General features: G+C 41.8%; 1 protein-coding gene and 1 long non-coding RNA gene across 8 annotated transcripts in view; one reads left to right on the top strand and one right to left on the bottom strand.

The window, feature by feature from the left end:
• The window catches only part of GRID1 (glutamate ionotropic receptor delta type subunit 1), a 737,412-nt gene that overhangs the window by 204,784 nt on the left and 512,364 nt on the right, over window positions 1-20,264 (bottom strand). The window lies entirely within an intron of this gene.
• Window positions 11,963-17,738, top strand: LOC309342549. Of its 2 annotated transcripts, none has more exons than XR_014156895.1 (3): window positions 11,963-11,998; window positions 12,692-12,740; window positions 17,463-17,738. It is a non-coding gene; the product is annotated as an uncharacterized lncRNA (long non-coding RNA). The 2 variants fall into 2 exon arrangements; XR_014156896.1 differs by lacking the exon at window positions 17,463-17,738 and adding an exon at window positions 14,875-15,000.

Here is a 20,264-nt window from a genome sequence, read left to right as displayed (position 1 = left end):
TCTTGCCTTTCTTGAAACACTCAAGCTTCACCTTTTTAATCCTATAGCTATCCTTTTAATCCCCTTTGCACATACCAAAAGATGTACCAGGCACACATTCTTTTCTTTAGTTCACCTAAAGTTTACACTGATATATTTTACCTCAACATATAATTGATTATGTGCACTTATGTTATGATCATAACATTAGTAATTGCTTTAGACAAATTATAATCAATCTTAGTTATAAGTGGATTAAGAGCTTTCATACCTGTCTAAGCTCTACCTTGTTTAACAGTCTTTGAACTAGTAAAGATTAATGTTTATATGTAATCCTGCCTTGTACCCGCCTTATGCAAATGTTAACCAATCAACCATGAGTTTCTTTGTCTTTGTATTGACCAATCAACCACCAGCAGATTGGTGGCAATGTTTCTATATACTCAATAAAAGAGAGGTTCTGGAGGCTAGCCAGAAGGAACGTCTCTCTGATCAGCAAAAACTCTTGTCTGTCCTGATTCTCCATTCCTACATCAGTGGCTGGGGCTCTGGAATGGATCCTGGCCATAAAACGAGGTACGACTGTATTGCACAAAAGGGGGTAGCAACTGTTGCCAGATTTCATGGCAACATTAGTTCCAACGTAACATACAACTGTTTCAAAACATCACTCATGGCAAAACACACTTGGGACAGGACAGTTTCAATAAGTCATGAAGAAAAGATGAAGAAAACCCCTCCCCAAGTTGTTGTCCATGTCAGCCTTCAGAGCTGCCACCAAATCCTGCCTACAGCAAAATAAAAATTAGGACAAAAAGATAAAAAAAGTTCCACATGGATATTTATACATCCCTGCCTACAACTAAAATTAACCAAAGAATTTTTTTTAACTCTTCCTATAACCTCCCCCTTCAATTATGCTTCAATGCCTGCAGAATGCTAAAGCTCAGTGGATGGAAAGTCTCAGCATAGACTGTAGGCCTGATCCTGCTGTAATGTATTTCCTATTGTTTCTTTATTTCAGGTAAACCCTTCAGCACAATAAACTTATGGTTGGGTATGGGACTCTGTCCAGGCCTCAGGAACACGCCTGCCTGCACCACACAAATGTAATCTAGTGTGAATAGGTTCAAGCAATCCACCACACTCACAAAAGTCATTGTTGGCATGGTTAACGTAAAAGGAGTTCTGTTGGATTAGACTAAAAGGCCCATCAAATCCAGCATCGTATTCTCAAGGTGGTCAACCAATATACCATGGAAATCCTGCAAGCAGCTCATTAACTCAATAGTTCCTTAGCAACTGATATCCAGAGGCATATGAGGCATATCATGACTAGCAGCAAAGACCAACCTTATCTTCCACAAATTTCCCTTTTAAAGCCATCCAGGTTGGCTTTAAAGCCATCACTAAGTCTCACAACAACCAGTTCCAGAGTTTAGCTGTTTCCTGTGTGAAAACGTACTTCCTCTTGTTTGTCATAACTCTCTCACTATTCCCCTTCACTGGATGACTCTGATTCTAGTATTATTAGAGGCTGAGAAAAGTACATAATGGTATATATCTCTATCTTGCCCCTGTTACTTCACTCCCCCCCCCCAGTAAAAATTCCTGATTTACTCAAATCAGAGTTGCCCCAGAACCTTGATTATTTTGGTTGTCCTTTTCTGCATCTTTTTTCCACTCTATTTGTTGTCAGGCACATTCTCCCCAGATTGGGTTCCAGTACCCACCACAAGGAAGGACATTGCTACCATCCAGTGTCAGAACCAGGGCTTAGGGGAAGATGAAACGAGACACAGCGTTTTAGAATTCATTTTAAATGGAACAGACTAGTAGTACTTAACAACAGGAGTATCCAGCCTGGTGCTGTCCAGATATTGTTGGACTGCAACCTCCCTCATTCCTGATCATTAGCCATACTGGCTGGGGCTGATAGGAGCTGTGATTTGACATCATCTAGATGGTACCACATTGGATAGCCCTGGTTAAGAGAAAGTGATTTATCCATCCATTTGAGTTCAGCAGAGCAAGATACATTAATGCAGAAGCTTGAAAGAGCTGCAGGAAAGTTGTTTTAGAGCTGAAGCCATTTCTATTTCTCCCCCACTCCATTTAGAGTCACCTTAGAAGGGTAGCCTTGTCTTAGGCAGACTCTCCCTTCCTTATTTCTTTCACCCTTTGATTGCACATCACTGTGTAATATTAATTCACATGCAGATCAAGCATTTACTTCCTGTTAGCAGAGATAAGTCAGTCCAACAATGCAATCGAATTTCTATGCAAGAATAATAATAAAATTGTCCACTTACAGATTATTTTTAAATAAAAGGAAGGAAACTGTTTAAAGTGTGATACATTATGCAAATGCTTCTTCTGCAAAGCTTGAACTGAACAAAAAGATAGTTGGACAGGGATATAAGAGGAGTGAATACAGGGAGGGGGGATCCCTGCATGTCAGTAGAAGTATATTGACATTGCTTCCATGTATTCAGCTGAGAAACAGAGCCCTTAAATCCATCAAATGGTCCAAAGGCACAAAAAATTGGTGAAAATATCAGTTTTGCTTTGGGTCTGACCATGTAAGCTGTTTGAAACAGAACCAAAAATAAGCCACTCTGAGGATGAAATAAAGACATTAGGGTGAACACAAGGTGGTCACAAGAAACATCTCTCTCAGATCTTGTGTTCCCCCTCTTCCCTATAACGTCTAGAGCAGGAGCAGGGATTATTTTCAATCCCAGCAACAGCATTCCTTTCTGGCCAGTCTTCTTGGAGCCACATGGCAATGGTGGATGGAGCCAGAAGCAAAAGTGGGTGTGGCCCAACAAATGCGACTCTCTCCTTTGTTTAGGAGGCCCCATTCTAGCCTTCCTTGCAAAAGGCAGAGGTTTCTACTAGTGCTGTGCCAAAATGTGTCCTGCAATTTCTCAAAAGTCTGCTACCTGTGCAAAAGAGGCTTCTGTTTTTCTGCCTCGTTCACAGAATCCCTTTAGAATTTTGGTGGGTGCAAGGTTTTGAGTTCACCTTATTGTCACAAGGGGGCTAAGGGTAGTAGTATGTGTGTGTCCAAATATTATGCCAAGTGCTGTCATTCCATGCTCTGTCAATTTTTGTTTAAAACTTTCAGACAAGTGGGTTTATTTCTACCACATCGATGAAGAAACTGTTCCACAACTTAATTCATCTCCGTCAGAAAGTTTTCTTTCTTAAAATGTGAATCTTTTAGTTTTGACTTGTTAATCCCCAGAGTGTTTTACTACATGATTCTGGTTCCAGAATAATAGAATAATTCTTTTTTTAAAAAAGTTATTCCATTCACACTATGTTCATAGTGTTTGAATAAAACTGAGGTCTTTGTATCTGCACTCATTAACCACCATGTTAGGCTTGTCTGTCACTGGCAGGAACGCATCCCAATTTTCCTCAGTATGAAAAGTTGTTCAACTATTTTCCTGTCATACTGATAGAAATATAAGGATACACAGATAACTCCTCAGCCTTTTATTCAATGTTGTCAGTTGTCACCAGCACCCACAGTTTGCACCCTGTCAGTGCACACACCAGGCTTCAGTGATGGGCCTGAAGTTATATTTGGATTCCTTGAATAGATACAGAGGGATATTAGCCATTACTTTGCATATCTTCACCCCCAAGTGAAATAAAGCCAAATGACATCACCCTGGCCTCTCTCCATTCTCCCTATTGAAGATATCCTTGTCTTACCCTCTCCCTCCTGTGATGGCTGGTGCCCATTAGAGCTGGTAGGGCAGAAGCAGGAAGATCAACAGTAGGTAGGGTCAGAGACAATGACATGCAGTGCCAACCATAGGTGCCAACTCTCTGGGACCCGGGGGCCTGAGTATCCACAAAATTCCTCATGAAGGGGTTGGGCACCCACAAATTTCAATGCCATGGCCATGCATGCTGCATGGCACCCACAGCCCTGGGTGTTAGAATCCCTGCTCCATGATTGCAGTCATGGGATTGTTGTTTTTCACATGATGGTGTATGTTTTGACTCCGCAGAGTAGGAAATGATGGAGACAGGATGTTTGTGTTACTGTGGTCCATGAAGTGAGACTATTGTCCTTTGTTTTTTCTCTTTGCTGTCTGATGCTAGAGAGAGAGGGAGCCATGTTGCAGTGCTCCGTGTGTGTTTATATGTAAATAAAATAGATTAGCCAAAATGCTGAGTTGCTGAGGTCTGTCACGCAAACTGCAAACACTCTGTGGATTCCTAAGTGTGCCGATGTCTATTAGCATCGCTTGCTGTGATGCTTGGGCAGAAGAAAGCTTTTGAAGCTCCTGAACAAAAGACCAGGAGGGAGAGAGCATGCCAGTTGGGCATGTGTCTCTATCAGGGTCCTACTTGAAATGTAGGATGAGCTCCTGACACTGGGCACCCATGGGGCGTGGCCAAGTTGGCACTCCTGGTGCCAACTAATTCTGGTTTTGTCCTTGCTGAGTTGTGCAAGGGCAACCTCACATTCATGGGACATGGAAATAGGAAGGCAGGCAGGTGAGGGCTGACTGAGGTTGGTGGAGCAATATCTCGCTAGCCTTTATAGATTAGCCTCACTGCTCACCTCCCTCTGTTTTCTCCCCCTCTGCCAGAAGATTACAGGGACCTTTTCCCCCTGTTTTTGTGCTCCTGTTTTTCTCATATGTATATTGATAATGCTTTAAATACACAAACCAGTGAACTGTACTACGTCTTGGGTTTCTCCAACAGCAGGCTGCTCATGCTGCAGGAAAAACAGCTTTCAAAATGGGCAGTTGAACTGCAAGCCAAGAGACAAACATGGAGTTCTCAATCCAGTGTTTAGCTTGGAATGTGGAAGCAGAGGAGGCATTTGCATGAGGGAATCAGTAGGTGTGGTGGGGAGGTTGCTTAACCTCCCCTCATTTTAGCCTGCAATGATTCTCCCCCTTAATCACTTCCCCCCACTTTCTCCCCAGTGAGTTACAGTAACAAAAATAATGCCCAGCGGTAAGAAGAAAAAAAGTTGAAGCAGACAACCGCTCCAGCCAATTCTGCGTTGCAAATGTCCCTTCTATTGTACAACTTGGATTTATGATCGCTTCCTTTTTTCTTTCTTTTTAAAGCACAAAATGTAGAAAATGTGGTATAGAAGGTGTAAAAATGAATAAGCATTATAAAAAACAACCCAGTAACTGACAAGAATGAGTTTAGGAAATGTGTATTTTTGAAAGTCATATATAATTCTGTCTCAAGGGGAACTTCAAATACAGTTTATTATACAGTTCACCAGCCTGCCTGTCAAAGGAGGATATATATTTAACCCACTAAGCATGCACAAAGTAATCTTTCAGATTCCATTTAATAACATTCTTAACAATAATTTTAGTAGGATTGAAGTCTAACTGGTGTTTCTGGCAGTAAAATTCTCCAGACTAAATTTTTATTTTGCAGTGCTGTTTTTGTTTCAAACACTTGATACATGGCGTCCATTGCTCAAAGACTGCAGCATCCAGTGGTGATATGAATGCATAATCACCAGACAGACCTTTCAAATCCCTTCAAACACAACACTTTTCACTGGACAGCTCCCACATTCATTTGCCCAAGTAGTCAAGTGCTGTGTGTGGTTGTATGAACTGATCATTAAGTTTGGCTTAACCTAAAAATAATGCTAAAAATCAAAATATAGGATCTGCCATTAAGGGAAGGATCAAAGTGCATATTGCACACTAGCATCTCACAACAATACTGAATGCTGAAAGGAACAGCTTCAAAAACAAGTATCAATGGTTTGGCTGGAAGAAACTCTGGAATGGAACACAAAAGAAAGGAGGTTGCTTAAAACAACTTTTTTTTCAATGAAGCATTTACCGGCATGTGTATATTCTTCAAGAGAGACCAAAAACGGAGATTGCTAGGGCTGTCAGATTAAAAAATGGCAAAATTCTACAGGCCTGCAATGGAAGTGTTGCTTTGGGAAACAAAGGACATCTGTTACAGTCTAGGGAGACGTCATGTTCTAGAATGAAACAATTCACAATTCTCTATCACAAAGGAGCCACCTAGCAACGGTAGTTACACTTCTGGCAAAAGGCAAAAATAAAGGAGCTTGACTTCTTCCTGGCTCGCGCTGCACCATTATTACAACAATTAGGCTGCATGCACTCCAGGAACACTTAAAACACACCCACCCCAGGAATGCTGGGGTCTGTAGTTTGTTATGTAGCTCAGTGAGGAACAAACTACAGCTCTTGGGATTCCTTGGGGTGCAGGATGGGCTTTAAATGTATGGTGTGCATGCAGCCCTAGTGGATCCAGGGGAGTAGCTCTCCCTCTCTCTCTTCACTGGATTCTATTCAAAGCTACTCTTTGTCACTAAATTCTATCTGCCCTTGAACTGGCTATTAAGTTTCTAGTTTGTTATGTTCATTGAAATCAAAAGAGCAGTGCCATGCATGTAAAAAGGTAGGTCAAAGACTCTGGGGTTGCGGCGCTCATCTCGTTTTATTGGCCGAGGGAGCCGGCGTTTGTCCGCAGACAGCTTCCAGGTCATGTGGCCCCCATGACTAAGCCGCTTCTGGCGAACCAGAGCAGTGCCCGGAAACGCCATTTACCTTCCCGCCAGAGCGGTACCTATTTATCTACTTGTACTTTGATGTGCTTTCGAACTGCTAGGTTGGCAGGAGCAGGGACCAAGCAACAGGAGCTCACCCCATTGCGGAGATTCAAACCGGCGACCTTCTGATCGGCAAGTCCTAGGCTCTGTGGTTTAACCCACAGCGCCACCCATGTCCCGCCATGCATGTACAGGGGCTTAATTAAAGAGGAGATGATAGCCTGAAGGATTAACATGCTGCTGTCATAATCATAGAAACATAGACTTGTACAGTGGGAAGGGGCAAGCCATCCCCATCATCATCAGTGCCATCTGTGCGTATGGTAATTTACACAGTGAAAAGCAATCATTTACAATGCTATTTAAATCCAATATATCTCTAAACAACAAATTATAAGACAAAAAGGAGTGTGGCAGCCTTTGAGCCTTCATGTTAGCATCTGAGAGGCATCTGCCTAGACAGTGCTGGAAACAAATTCTGGGTCAGGAGGATGAACTTTTGACTGCATCCACTACGCGCTCAAATTTTGATGGATACAGGAACTGAGAGAGAGAGAGAGAGAGAGAGAGAGAGAGAGAGAGATGAGCACAATGAATTGCAGCTTGAAGGAAGATTTAATTCCTTCGTTGCACGTGCCAAATCTTTCAAACCCTGATTTTCAAGTAGTGATACTTTTTTATAAATTGGCTGTGCTATAATGGATACAGTGCTAGAATAGGGAGACCTGGGCTTTAGTACTGCCCAGCCAGGAAACCCACTGTGTGGGGCTTCACCAGTCACAATTCACAGCCTACCCTATTGCACAAAATGCTTGTAAATACAAAGTATGGGGGTATCCAGTGTGTTCCCTTACAACTACAACTCCCATCATCCCCAGCTGGTCAGGGATGATGGGAATTGTAGTCCAAAAACAGTTGGAGACCCAAGTTTGGGAAACACTGCCCTACACTAACAACAGGCATCCACCAGCAGAACAGGGGAAAGGGGGGCAATTTTTGGTAATGCTGTGCCAAAATCTGTCCTCCAGGTTCTCAAAAGTTTTCTTCCCCTGCAAAAGATTCCCTGCCTCTTTTTCATGGCACTTTAGAATCTAATCAAAATTTCTTTATAACTCAACAGCTTAGCCTATCATTGCAAGGTTGCTGTGAGCAGTGTTTTCCCCATCTTTCCATTAAACGTTTAAACAGTGCTCTGCAGCCTCCCCAGATGCTATGCTTCCTGATCTGAAAGAGCCCCATGGGGCAAGTTACCTCTTGCTGTGAGTAAAGGAAGGCACAAGACTGGGGGTGGTCATCAGTGAGCTGCGCGCAGGTGAGCTGAAGCGAGCTGCTGGTCAGTCCTGTGGAGCCTCCTTTTATTGAGACAAATATGCAAACCAGGAAGATACATTTTGGGCTGTGACCTTTACACATCTTCGGTCCCGAGATCGTGGGGTGGTACAAAGTTATTTTGGCACCTATTTCCACAGCGTCATTTTCCCCTTGCACAGTGTATGACGAAGGAGACAAAAGGTCTCAGGAGAAAAGGTTACAGACAGGACACCGCAGACTGCTGAGACCGCAAAAGGTCAGACAGAGGGGACGATGTTCAGACAGCTGTGGCTTGTCTGAGGGGGGGGGTTGCCCTGCACCCCAGGGTCACGTGTGCAGGCAGACTGTAACTGCCTGCTGGTGGGAAGCGTGCTCCCTCCGGACCTCACTGTCCACTCCGCGATATCCCTACAGTGAGCTTTAATCAAAGCCTGGAAAGCCAGAGAGTCTGGGTACCAACTGACTGATACTAGTGGGGTCACTGATGTTTTTAGAGGAAGCTCTTCCTTTATCTTTAAAAAAAGTATTTTTAAAAAGTAAATAAATAAATGTGGGGTTTTTTTTAAACGAAGTGGAAAATCAACCTCTTGGTGTCATAAGCACAACAGGCAGCCTTGTCATCTTCTCCTTAAAGCCCTGTTGTTGTTGTTATTATTACTATTTATCAAATTTATATACAATTGTATTCTAAATCAAAGTAAAGTTATCACGCCATTGCAAAGCCTTCAAATAATGCTTGGTGGTAGGGTGGTTAGCCAAAGCTAAAACCAATTCAACCATCTGGGTAATCAGTGAAGCAATTATATAAATACTTTGCTGTGCCCATAGTGTGCCCATACACATTGGTTTCAGGCATTCAGCATTTTTTAGCTAGCGCTCTCTCTCTCTCTCTCTCTCTCTCTCTCTCTCTGTGTGTGTGTGTGTGTACACACACAAATAAAGATAAGGAGCATAAATAAATACTATTATAGCAGGTGGAAAGCAGTAAAAGGTTGGACACTATCACTGCACTTATTGTTCCAAAACATTACAAAAAATACCCATTTCTCCATAGCCCTGTTAGGTTGATTTATATGTATTCTTTTATAATATGCTGGCTTAATCATAGTTACTATGGACCAATTAGTTCAGCTACAGTAGGAGATATGCTCTCTCTCTCTCTCCCCCCCCCCCCATTTTTAGGTATGATAATCTTAGGAGCAGTTATTAGGTTGAAAATTGTTTCTTGATCATCTTCCAGAATAACATATTTTAGATAACCAAGCAGAAATATTTAAGGTTCAAAGGGTACATAGGTGCTGGGGCCACAGCAAATCCTCCCCCCTCCAATTTTTTTGAGAGGGACCCCTCATTGTCCAGAGGGCACTTGGCCCCACCCCCTGGATCTTTGCAACTTTGTGGGACATTGCACACATGATGTCAGAACATCATGCCAGGCCCCCTCAATCATTTTGAGACGCTGGTGTCTCTGAAAGTGTATATGGTATCCTAACATACGAGAGATATTAGCCTGAAGGGATTTCCAAAATATTTCTACAGTGGTACCTCGGGTTAAGAACTTAATTTGTTCTGGAGGTCCATTCTTAACCTGAAACTGTTCTTAAACTGAGGTACTACTTTAGCTAATGGGGCCTCACGCTGCCAGCGCACGACTTCTGTTCTCATCCTGAAGCAAAGTTCTTAACCCAAGGTACTATTTCTGGGTTAGCGGAGTCTGTAACCTGAAGCATCTGTAACCCGAAGCATCTGTAACCTGAGGTACCACTGTATTTGAGAACAATTCCTGGAAATATATATGTAATCTGTTTTGTTTAATCCACATCTAAATATTTATCTGACCCTAACTTGTGTATTTTATTCAACTTGTAATGTGTCAAATACCACTGATAGAGGGTTTTAGAATAGTTCAGTTTAGGTCTGCTGAAATTATATTGGAATGGAAGTTGTCCCAAACCCAGTTTCATTGTTACCTGGTTAATCTCTTATCCAAATCTTATACCCGTTTTCTCATAGATGTATTCTGCTTCTGATCCAAAGTTAACCAAATGTCATAGAATCTTGCAATTATGCCTTTATCCAAATGAGATATAATTTCCCATGTTCTTTCTTTCTTGACTTCCACAATTTTTTGTATTGGAGAGGAGGCTGCATCTCTAATTTGAAAATATTGGAAATGTGGAGGCCTTCTTCCTTCCTCAATTGTGACCTCAATTGACAGAATGACATCATGAATTATTCTGTATTTTGCCATTTCTTGAAATCTTTAACTACCCAAGATTCTGGATTTAGAAATTATAAAAAGGAAAAGTTAAAGGCAAGAAACCCACAGATATCCTATTTTTTATTTCATACCCAGTAGCTAATATTGAAGGAAGAATTTCAAATTTAGAGTCCTGATAGCTTTCTTTAAACCATAGGCAATATTTAAGCTTCCTCTGCCTCCAGGACAGCATTCAGCATTTTTACTGCTTTCCGTGGATGTACATAATTGACCAATTTGATCACTGGGCATAACACTTTGCCACTTAATCAATAAAGCAAGTCAAATGTTGGAGGGAGTGGGGAAATTGGGAAGGGGGCAGTGAAAATCACTTCAAGCTTTAATAGCACAGAAAGCCCTGACAGTAAACATGTCAGTTCCTGCTATTGACATTTTAAATAATGACAAGTACTGCCTGAACACCTCGAAGTCTCATTCCTCAGTGATTAGATGGAAGACCCAATCAGGTAATAATTTATACATACAGGATGCATAAACATAATCAGAAACAAACCTAGATAACAAAAATGCATCTTTAGTTCTAAGTTTAGCACTGTGTGATTTACAGCTGCTCACAAATGATCTAGAGGCAGTGACAAGTCCCAGACAAATAACTGGGTGAGACTGGCCCTACTTGAAGTCACTTCTATCTAGCAGGATTTTATTTTTTATTTTACAAATGTTCCTCTCAGATTTGGTAATAAGCTCCTCATGAAGTAGACTTCAGTTTTAAGGTCTTTTTTAGGGGGTGTGAAGTATTCTAATATTGCCTTTAGGGTACGACACATAAGATTTCTGTATGCACTTTTAGTACAGTGGTACCTCGAGTTAAGAACTTAATTCAATCCGGAGCTCCATTCTTAACCTGAAACTGTTCTTAACCTGAGGTACCACTTTAGCTAATGGGGCCTCCTGCTGCCACCGTGCAATTTCTATTCTCATCCTGAGGTAAAGTTCTTAGCCCGAGGTACTATTTCTGGGTTAGCGGAGTCTGTAACCTGAAGCATCTGTAACCTGAGATACCATTGTATAGCTTTGTTAGGTTGTATTCAATGGTGGAGCAGAGCACTTTTGCCCATGCAGAGCAGGGATTTGTTTTTTTTTTGTCTATCTACCCTACCTTCTGCATCCTCCTTCCCCGCAGACACAATAAACCTGCCCCTGAGGACAGGCGCACCCACCAGAATAGTGTGAGATATGGGGCAGAAGGTGTCCACCCAGTGGAACGCCCTCCCATCAGATGTTAAGGAAATAAACAACTATCTGACTTTTAGAAGACATCTGAAGACAGCTCTGTATAGGGAAATTTAACATGTTTACTGTTTTTGATGTTTTAATTTGCTGGAAGCCACCCAGGGTGTCTGGGGCAACATTTAATTCCCCTTCCTCCATACTATAGAGACTACAGAGTCTCCACTATCAAACCTTGGACTGTCAGTCACTTAAGTTGGTGTTCTGTATTGATACTGTATTAGCAGTAACATTCCAGATGTTAGTGAATGCATCTGTGAGCAAGTCAGTCCTCTTCCCAAAGCACATCACTGGAATGGGAAAAGTAAATATGTCTTCCTGGAACAAGTAATTGTTGAGTTCTGGGCATCACAAGTAACTACATGGGGGAACTGAACTAATTTCACCTGCTTTCTGGGGAATTTCCTTGTGAAACTAATAATTATCACACCAGCCTGCAACCTTCAACTCACCTTCATGAATGCCTAGGAACCAACTAAGTTAAAGAACAAAAAGGCCTGAAGCAAGAAAGTGGATTGGTGCAATGACTGATGATGTCACAAAGGCACTGCTTTTTACCTCAGTAACATGACCACACAGGAATGGGCAACAGCAGAGTAAGGACTCAGCTACATTAATAATAATAATAATAATAATAATAATAATAATAATAATAATAATAATAATTTTTTATTTATACCCCGCCCTCCCCAGCCAAGGCCGGGCTCAGAGCGGCTTACAAACAATAATAAAAACAAGATGAATGATTACAACTTAAAAACAAAAATAAAATACAACATTAAAATAATGGAACATTAAAATATTAAAATGTAGCCTCATCGCAGGAGGAGAAGGAAAAGAAAAAGAGAGAGAGAGAGAGAGAGGGAGGGAATCAAATTGGCTCCAAGCCAAAGGCCAGGCGGAACAACTCTGTCTTACAGGCCCTGCGGAAAGAAATCAGATCCTGCAGGGCCCTGGTCTCAGGAGACAGAGCATTCCACCAGGCCGGGGCCAGAGTTGAAAAGGCCCTGGCTCTGGTTGAAGCCAATCTAACTTCCTTAGGGCCCGGGACCACTAGGGTGTTGCTATTTATTGACCTTGAGGCTCTCCGTGGGGCATACCGGGAGAGGCGGTCCCGTAGTAGTAGTAGTAGTCCCATTAGTAAAGAAACAGTGATTTGGCTGCGCTATGAACATGTGACACCAGATGGTGTCAGAGAGCAGAAAATTTCAAAAATGTGATTTTCCATAGATATTTTTTCCTTTTGTTAAAACAATCTAATTTCTGACTTATTTTCCTCCTGTTTTTAGATCCATCCCAAGACTGCAAACAAGGGGAGAGTGATATTGGGGGCCTATGGTAAGTTCCTCTGGAAGTGAACAGAGCGCTCAAAGAACGGTTGGGAGGGTGGCAGAAAGACTAAGAAGAGGAAAAACTGAGTCAAGCAGGCAAAGAAGAAAAGCTGGCACTGGCTCTAGAGCTGCAATATTTAGTTGATAAATCAATAAATGGAATGAAACATGTGATTAACCAGACAGGACCCCAGCAGTATGTATAACATAAATGCACATATAATAGAATCACAGCACAGCTCCTTTTTTATACTTTATCATCCTTCCAACATTTCAACTTCACCCCCAAAGGCGCACTCCTCCGTTGTCTCCCGAGACAGATGGATGCCAATTTATCAGCCTACAATATATAAATATGAGCATCCTATTTTCTTAAGCATGCATACAAATCCACAAGCTATAAACGTCCATTAGTGCATACCTCAGCCATATGTTATGTTATTTTTATCTCTTTCAGTGTGAAAGTACTAAATAATTCTGTTTAAAATTTCTTCATGTAACGTTCTATTACTAGCTCCCTGTAATCAAACAGGGTCACTGAGCAGCCAAATTCTATACATATTTCTTTACATATCCCAATCCATTTAACTGGTGTCTTGCTAGTTAATTGGGTCCTCCCTTAAAGAGGGCACGTATTGCGGTGAGATCTGGACAACAGGCACCCTGTGTTGTGGGTAGGTTCAATTGGTAAGCCACAACACCCAATTGGTAGGTCTCTAGAAGCTGGGTATAATCTGGCCAATGGGACACAGTTCAGATGGTTTGAGGGACCTATTTATGCCCATGCACGTGACCCAGAGCTTCCTCTTTCGGCATATGCATTCGGAACACCCGCCCACCTCTCCCTACTTTTTGGGTTTGTTGCACTTGACCTTGCTGTGCTGTCGTGTGTCGTCTGTTGTTGGGACAGGGGCATGGCAGGAATTTCCCCCACTTGGCTGATTGGCTGTTGCCATTTGGGTTTCGCCTGCCATGTAGCAAATTGTCACAACTTTTAAGGTTGTGAACAGGCTCTGGTTCAGGTGATAGGGATGGGAGAATGCTCTCGCCATCCCTGTGTGAAGGGTATTCCGTTAAAGGAATCCAGGGACTTGATGGTTTGGTCAACCCCTGAGAGGGGGATGTGCCCGTGCCTTAGTCCAGGGGGACATTTGGGTGGGGGAGATATCCTGCTCCTGGCTTTCCACTTATCCAGGTGTTCACCCTTGGCTGACCTATGCTGGTGCCCTGGGTCAGCACTACCTGCATGGCAGGGAGCTAGTCGAACCAGAGCCTATGCAACCAGTCACTTTCTGTAATCAATAAAGTTGTGGCCTAAATTCTGCCAAAAACCAAACCTAAACTTTGAATAAAGTGTGAATTTATTTAGGGGGGAGGTTTCTGGGTCTAAACACGCAAATAACGAAGTTTCTATTCTTTACTTCATGGTAGATGTGCACCATTTGAAAAAAACCAAACTCCTCACACTAGGTTAATTGAGTAAACTTAATATATTAATATAGTGTATTTTATGATAGACTTTATTGTTCATACAGTGTGTTGTTTACGCACTGTTGAACCATTTTGGTAAAACTTGGGGGGGGGGAGCTAAATTGTTTCATTTTAATCAAAGGCAAAATAAGGCTAGAAATCCACCCGTAGGATTAATCTCAGTAAAATCCATTGTGTTGAGATTAAAATGCAGGGATACATGGAATTAACCCAGATGGTTAATAAAGCAGGGATACATGGAATTAACCCAGATGGTTAATAAACTTTGCACATTGTTTGGAATTAAGATAGCAGCAAATGGCTTCTTGACTAGAAGACAAATTGTTTGTGAATTGTCAATGCTAGTGGTGTGCTAAAACTACTCACATATTTTTCCACAAACATTTTTGGCAGTTGTAAGAACACCCACCCCCTTCTTAATGATTTTTGGCAACACTCTGGGGGGAAAAACAAACAAACAAATGTTTTCTTGTTTTTTGTGTTTGGTTTTTTACATTGTTAGCATTCTTTCCTTTGGCTTGTTCTCAGAGACATTATTAGGCTACATGGCATTGTGACACCCTAATGGGTTAGGATCGCATGTGTGATTTGCTTTCATTAGTGTTCACTTTCAACCTCTCTTATTTTCCCTGAACGACATTACCATGTAGTCCAATTTGATTGGGTATGTAGTGCCAGTTGCATGATACCTAACTGACTGAGATCACCACCCACTGTCTAATTCAGCAAGGAGAAAGTTGCAGCAGCTGGAGGAAAAATGTGACACTGACACAGCAGTAGGGGAAGCAATGGTGTCTAAATAATTTTTATTAACCGGCCAATCAAATCAAATCAAAATCACATCACATAAATTCCGAATTACAAAGCCGAATTTTAAATTTTGTTGGGGGGACCCATATTTCAAGATCCGAAGGGGGATTCTGATCATCTTCTTGCTACTGTGTTAATGTCCAAATCAATCCAAATCAGTCCAAACAGAGTTCATAATTCTATCCAGTCTTATCTTGCTGTTTCCACATCACATCTTGTTCATATATTTTCTCTTTTTTCTTTATGATCTATTCTGATAGTCTCCTTAAGCCGATAAACACCAATATTAATCCTGTGTGAATTTTCCGTTCTTCCAATCCTCAAATCAAGATGGTTTCCATATATCATCACCTTCATAGATAACAGCACTCTTTCCATCATTAATTACAGAAAGGGAAGCAATGGTGTCAAATTGTGATGAGAAAGTTGAGTACAGTAGTACCTTGGCTTAAGAACAGTTTAGTTTATGAACAATTTGGATTAAGAACGCTGCAAACCGGGGAGTAGGTGTTTTGGTTTGTGAACTTTGCCTTGGAATAAGAACATGTTTTGCTTCCTGTTGAGTGTGTTCCATTTGTAAATTGAGTCCCCTGCTGCTATGGGAAAGCATGCCTTGGTTTAAGAACAGACTTCCAGAACGGATTAAGTTCATAAACCAAGGTACCACTGTACCTGTAAAGCCTAATTTCTAGCCCACCAAATTAGCTTCTTTTTAGAATGTTACAATTAAAACTGGGGAAGTTGCAGCTTAGTCCTCATCAGTTCACCATGGGTGGGCAGTGCAACCGACCACTGGTATTCAGACACACAAACATTGAATATTAAAAGCTTGTTAATAAGCTAATAAGCATGTTTAAATAATCTCTGTTATATGCTGACTACGTCCTGGCAATACTAAAAATGATTAAATTCTCTTCTCTTACTACCTGGGTACAATAATATGCATGCACAAAGGAGTGAACGAAGGGCATGTTGCACATACAATAAGCCAACTGAAAAATGATTAAAACATAAGCTTGAAATCACTTACTCTGCATTAGTATGATTAATGGAGCTGGTCTATTGGTAAGACATTGCAGCAGTCCTGAGAAATGGCACAATTACTTCTTTTGAATAGGAAAGTTAAAAGACTTGTTACTAAAGGGCAGTGAGTACCATTTGGCGGTTAATTAGCACTTCTAGTGAACCGCACCATTAAACACTGTAAACATAATTCCCAACCTGATCACTTTCTGACATCCCTATTGGTATGAAGTAAATTGAAATGAATGGCAATATTGATTGCTCCTCTGTTAATTAAAAACTGGCAATCATTCCTGAAATTTAAAAGGTGATTCACTGACCACTTATGTCAGCTTTAGTCGGAGTACAAGGTACCATAAGAGCCAAAGGGTTTGCCTTTTATCAACTTAACCTCGTAAGAGAACAACCCTGTAAAACCAGTGTAATAAATTAGCTATTGATAAAAGTAAGGGCTGTAGGACAGAGATAAAACAAATTTAGAGGAAAATAACAAGAGAATTCTTCCTGCAGTTTACTAATAAACAAACAAACAAATCCCTATTTAGATTTTATATTTTTTACATTCCCAGTAATGGCTCTTCAGCTCTGGAAAAAAATGATCTCCTAGTTTCCTTCCAGCAAGATAATTCTATGGTTCTAAAAGAACCATAGAACTGATAGGTAAGCAGAACTTCTAAACTCAAGGGAAGACTAGCTCCAAGAAACAGATGTTAAAATCAACATTTCAAAATGCCAGAGTGGATTTTTGAAAATCCAGTCAATTCCAAATTTCTCCAACATTTCCAAAGAGCTGCCCCCATCTGCCTCAGCCTCTGAAATTCACTAGAAGCAAAACAGAAGCAAGAGAACACACGAGTGACCAAAAAGAAGGGGTGAAATGAAATTCAGCTGGAAAACCAGGGTTGAGAAGTAGAACTGAGAGGGCTGGTACAAGTGATTAAGTTGCCTGAGCTGAGTGATGTCGCCTCCTCTTCCAGCCAGTGGCGTAGCGTGGGTTGTCAGCACCCGGGGCAAGGCAAGTAATTTGCGCCCCCTAACCCTGAGTGAGCCAGGTAGGGGCAGAGAGATGCGAGTGCGAGTGCCCCCCCAGATGTTGCGCCCGGTGCGGCCAGCCCCCCCTGCACCCCCACTGCTTCCAGCTCACCAGCCCCATTTCCTCTTCACTCCCTACTTACTTACATTTTACAAGTGATTTAATGGTGGTAGTCTCTCTGCCTCCCCTGCCTCCTTGCTTTGCTCTCAAAAACAGCCATGGGGGAGCCTTCCTCAGAGTGAGACATTCTGAGCAAGGTGGTCAGGACTGTGGATTGAATCTAGATTTTCCTCCCATCAGTAACAGCATCCCTTGAATAGGATTATTCTGCCAATTTCTTCCTTCCCTTTCAACCCCGGCACCCTTTTATAGATATACTGCCAGCTGAAAAGAGAATGGGAATTCAGCCAAAAACACCTCTTTCCCTCTCTGCCAGCAAGATATCTCTGCCAGATCAAAAGTCTTCAATGGATGGAAGAACCCTTTCCACCTGCAGAAGGCAAAGGGTAGCTTCAACCCAGAAATATGAAAGCATTCACAATTTAGGTAGGGGAAGGCGACAGAGAATACACTAACTTCTGATGCCGAATTAAGGACTGAACGCAGGTCAAGTGATCAAACACGTAAAATAAATTGCACTTTTCAAAATGTTCAGACCATTAACATCCAAATGCTTCTTTTAAACAGCAAGAGACTATTTACTATTGAAAAGTGTTATCACTGAGTGAAATGTTGTTTAGTTAATAATCTGATTTTAACAGACAAATCAATTAAGCAAAGCATTTCAAATGTATTTTCATGTAGTCAAGGCCTCAAGAATCCAAGGAAAGTGTGAGATAACGGATAGCTATTAAAAATTGTAAGTTATTAAAAGGAAAAGCTATCTTATCCCCCCCCCATTCTCTATAGGTAAAAGTTAAAGGTAATGGGACCCCTGACCATTAGGTCCAGTAATGGCCGACTCTAGGGTTGCGGCGCTCATCTCGCTTTATTGGCCGAGGGAGCCGGCATTTGTCCGCAGACAGCTTCCAGGTCATGTGGCCAGCATGACTAAGCCGCTTCTGGCGAACCAGAGCAGCGCACGGAAATGCTGTTTACCTTTCCGCTGGAGCGGTACCTATTTATTTTCTTGCACTTGACGTGCTTTCAAACTGCTAGGTTGGCAGGAGCAGGGACCGAGCAATGGGAGCTCACCCCGTTGTGGGGATTCGAACCGCCAACCTTCTGATCGGCAAGTCCTAGGCTCTATGGTTTAACCCACAGTGCCACCCGCGTCCCATAAAAAAGTTAAAGGTAACTATTCCCTATAAGAGGAAAACATAAGAATTAGAGAAGCCTTAAAAGTAAACATGTACCTTTAAGAGGCCTCTATTTTTCACTTTTACCAAGATATTTTGACCACCAGTAGGAACACAGTTACTTCATTTTACCTTTCTTGAGTTCAGGCTGCTCACAGGTAAATTTTTGTTTGGAAAGTTTGAAGAAAATCCATTCAGTCACTTTGGAAGTTAGCAGAGCATGAAGGCTCAGATGGTATATATTTTGTGCTCTGATAGCTTAATCTAAACAGTTTTTGAAAATTCAAAAACAGGGAAGGAATGCTAAGTTAGGTAATACTCATACGAACAATTACTCCATGGGCTACAGAACATAATTCTCTTTCAGCTCTCCTCACAACGTAAATGGAGGTAAAGCGATGCAAACAGACATGCAAATTACAATTTAACAGCAGTCCTATTTAAATAACACTTACCCTTGTTGCAATTGTGAGTGTATATACTCAAAGCGTGGACATTACAAAAGAGAAGATTCTTCTGCTTAAAAGTCTCTGGATATATAATACATTTTTCCTTATATAAACACAGCCTTTAAAAAGAGACCTTTTTTTTTTTTTGAGGGGTGATGGACACAAAGGCACACTCAAGTAGATCATACTAAGCGTTGGCTTACAACCTATTCATACATGTTCAAGTGATAGTCTGCATGTGCTAATGAACCATCACAGAAATTAATCACCACAGAAATAACCTTAATTTCATTACACACGCATTGTGTTCATTGGAACCAGTGCACAGAATTCAGCAATCAACTCACACAATTCAGCATCATTAAGCTCCAATTCATACACTCCATGAGGCGTCACAGGGTAGAGGCACAGAACCCCTCCTTCCACCCCAGTATTCCATGCTCGATTTGTCTTCCCTCTTCCCAACTGCCTGTTGCCATTGTTACCACCACTACTGAATTTGTTGCAGAATCTTGCTGCCAACGCTATTGCCAGTTTGCCTCCGATTTAATTGATTCCGCTTTCTCTTTCCCCATTGTGTTGTTGTCACTGCTGTGCCCCAACGCCTCTGTGTTGACTTGGCTGCTGGTGCTTTTGGGTTTCAATGCTAATCTAGCACAACTGTAGCAAAGAGGAAGGGGGGGGAGCCATCCTCACATGCCTTCCTCTGCATTTAAACTGAACGTACCACAGCCTACCAAACAGCAATGGGAAGAAGCATATCTTCTCTTCCATCATAGCCAGCAATATCTCTCTGTGAGAATGAGAATGTCCCCCAGCACACAGTGTCTGCTGGGATGCAGCCCCCAACCACTGCATATGGCCCTTAGGGGCAAAAAGGTTCCCTAATTTTCATGCACACAGTTCAGGAGTCAATAATGTAAACAGTACAAGGGTCAATATTTGGAACATTCTGTTGCAGCAGGGTTGCATAACCTCACCCCCCCACCCCGCCCGCCTGCCAAAGCAACTTCTGCCAGCAATCAAAGATCTTCAGGAATTTGCCTGCTGTGTTGAGCTTGTGTGTGTGTGTGTCCTTTTGATGAGCTGGTGCTGTTGAGTCCCATTGTTGCATTGGTGAGAGGAGAGTGCTTTTGTCCATTCTGTCCAAACCAGCAAGATTATCAGGATGCATATCTCCCCCTCCACCTGTTCATCGTTTTTGGTTTTGCCATCTGTTGCAAAAGGGCCCCATCTCTAGTGGGCACAGTTCTATGAATTAATAATAATCATCAATAATAATGATTTTTACTTATACCCCACCCATCTGGCTGGGCCTCCAAAGCCACTCTGGGTGTCTCCCAACAGAATTTTAAAAACACGATAAAACATCAAACATTAAAAACATCCCTAAACAGGGTTGTCTTCAAATGCCTTCTAAAAGTCAG

This window comes from Podarcis erhardii (assembly GCF_964252035.2).
Source record: "Podarcis erhardii genome assembly, chromosome: 5".
Lineage (NCBI taxonomy): Eukaryota > Metazoa > Chordata > Lepidosauria > Squamata > Lacertidae > Podarcis > Podarcis erhardii.
This window is presented reverse-complemented; position numbering and strand designations above follow the sequence as displayed.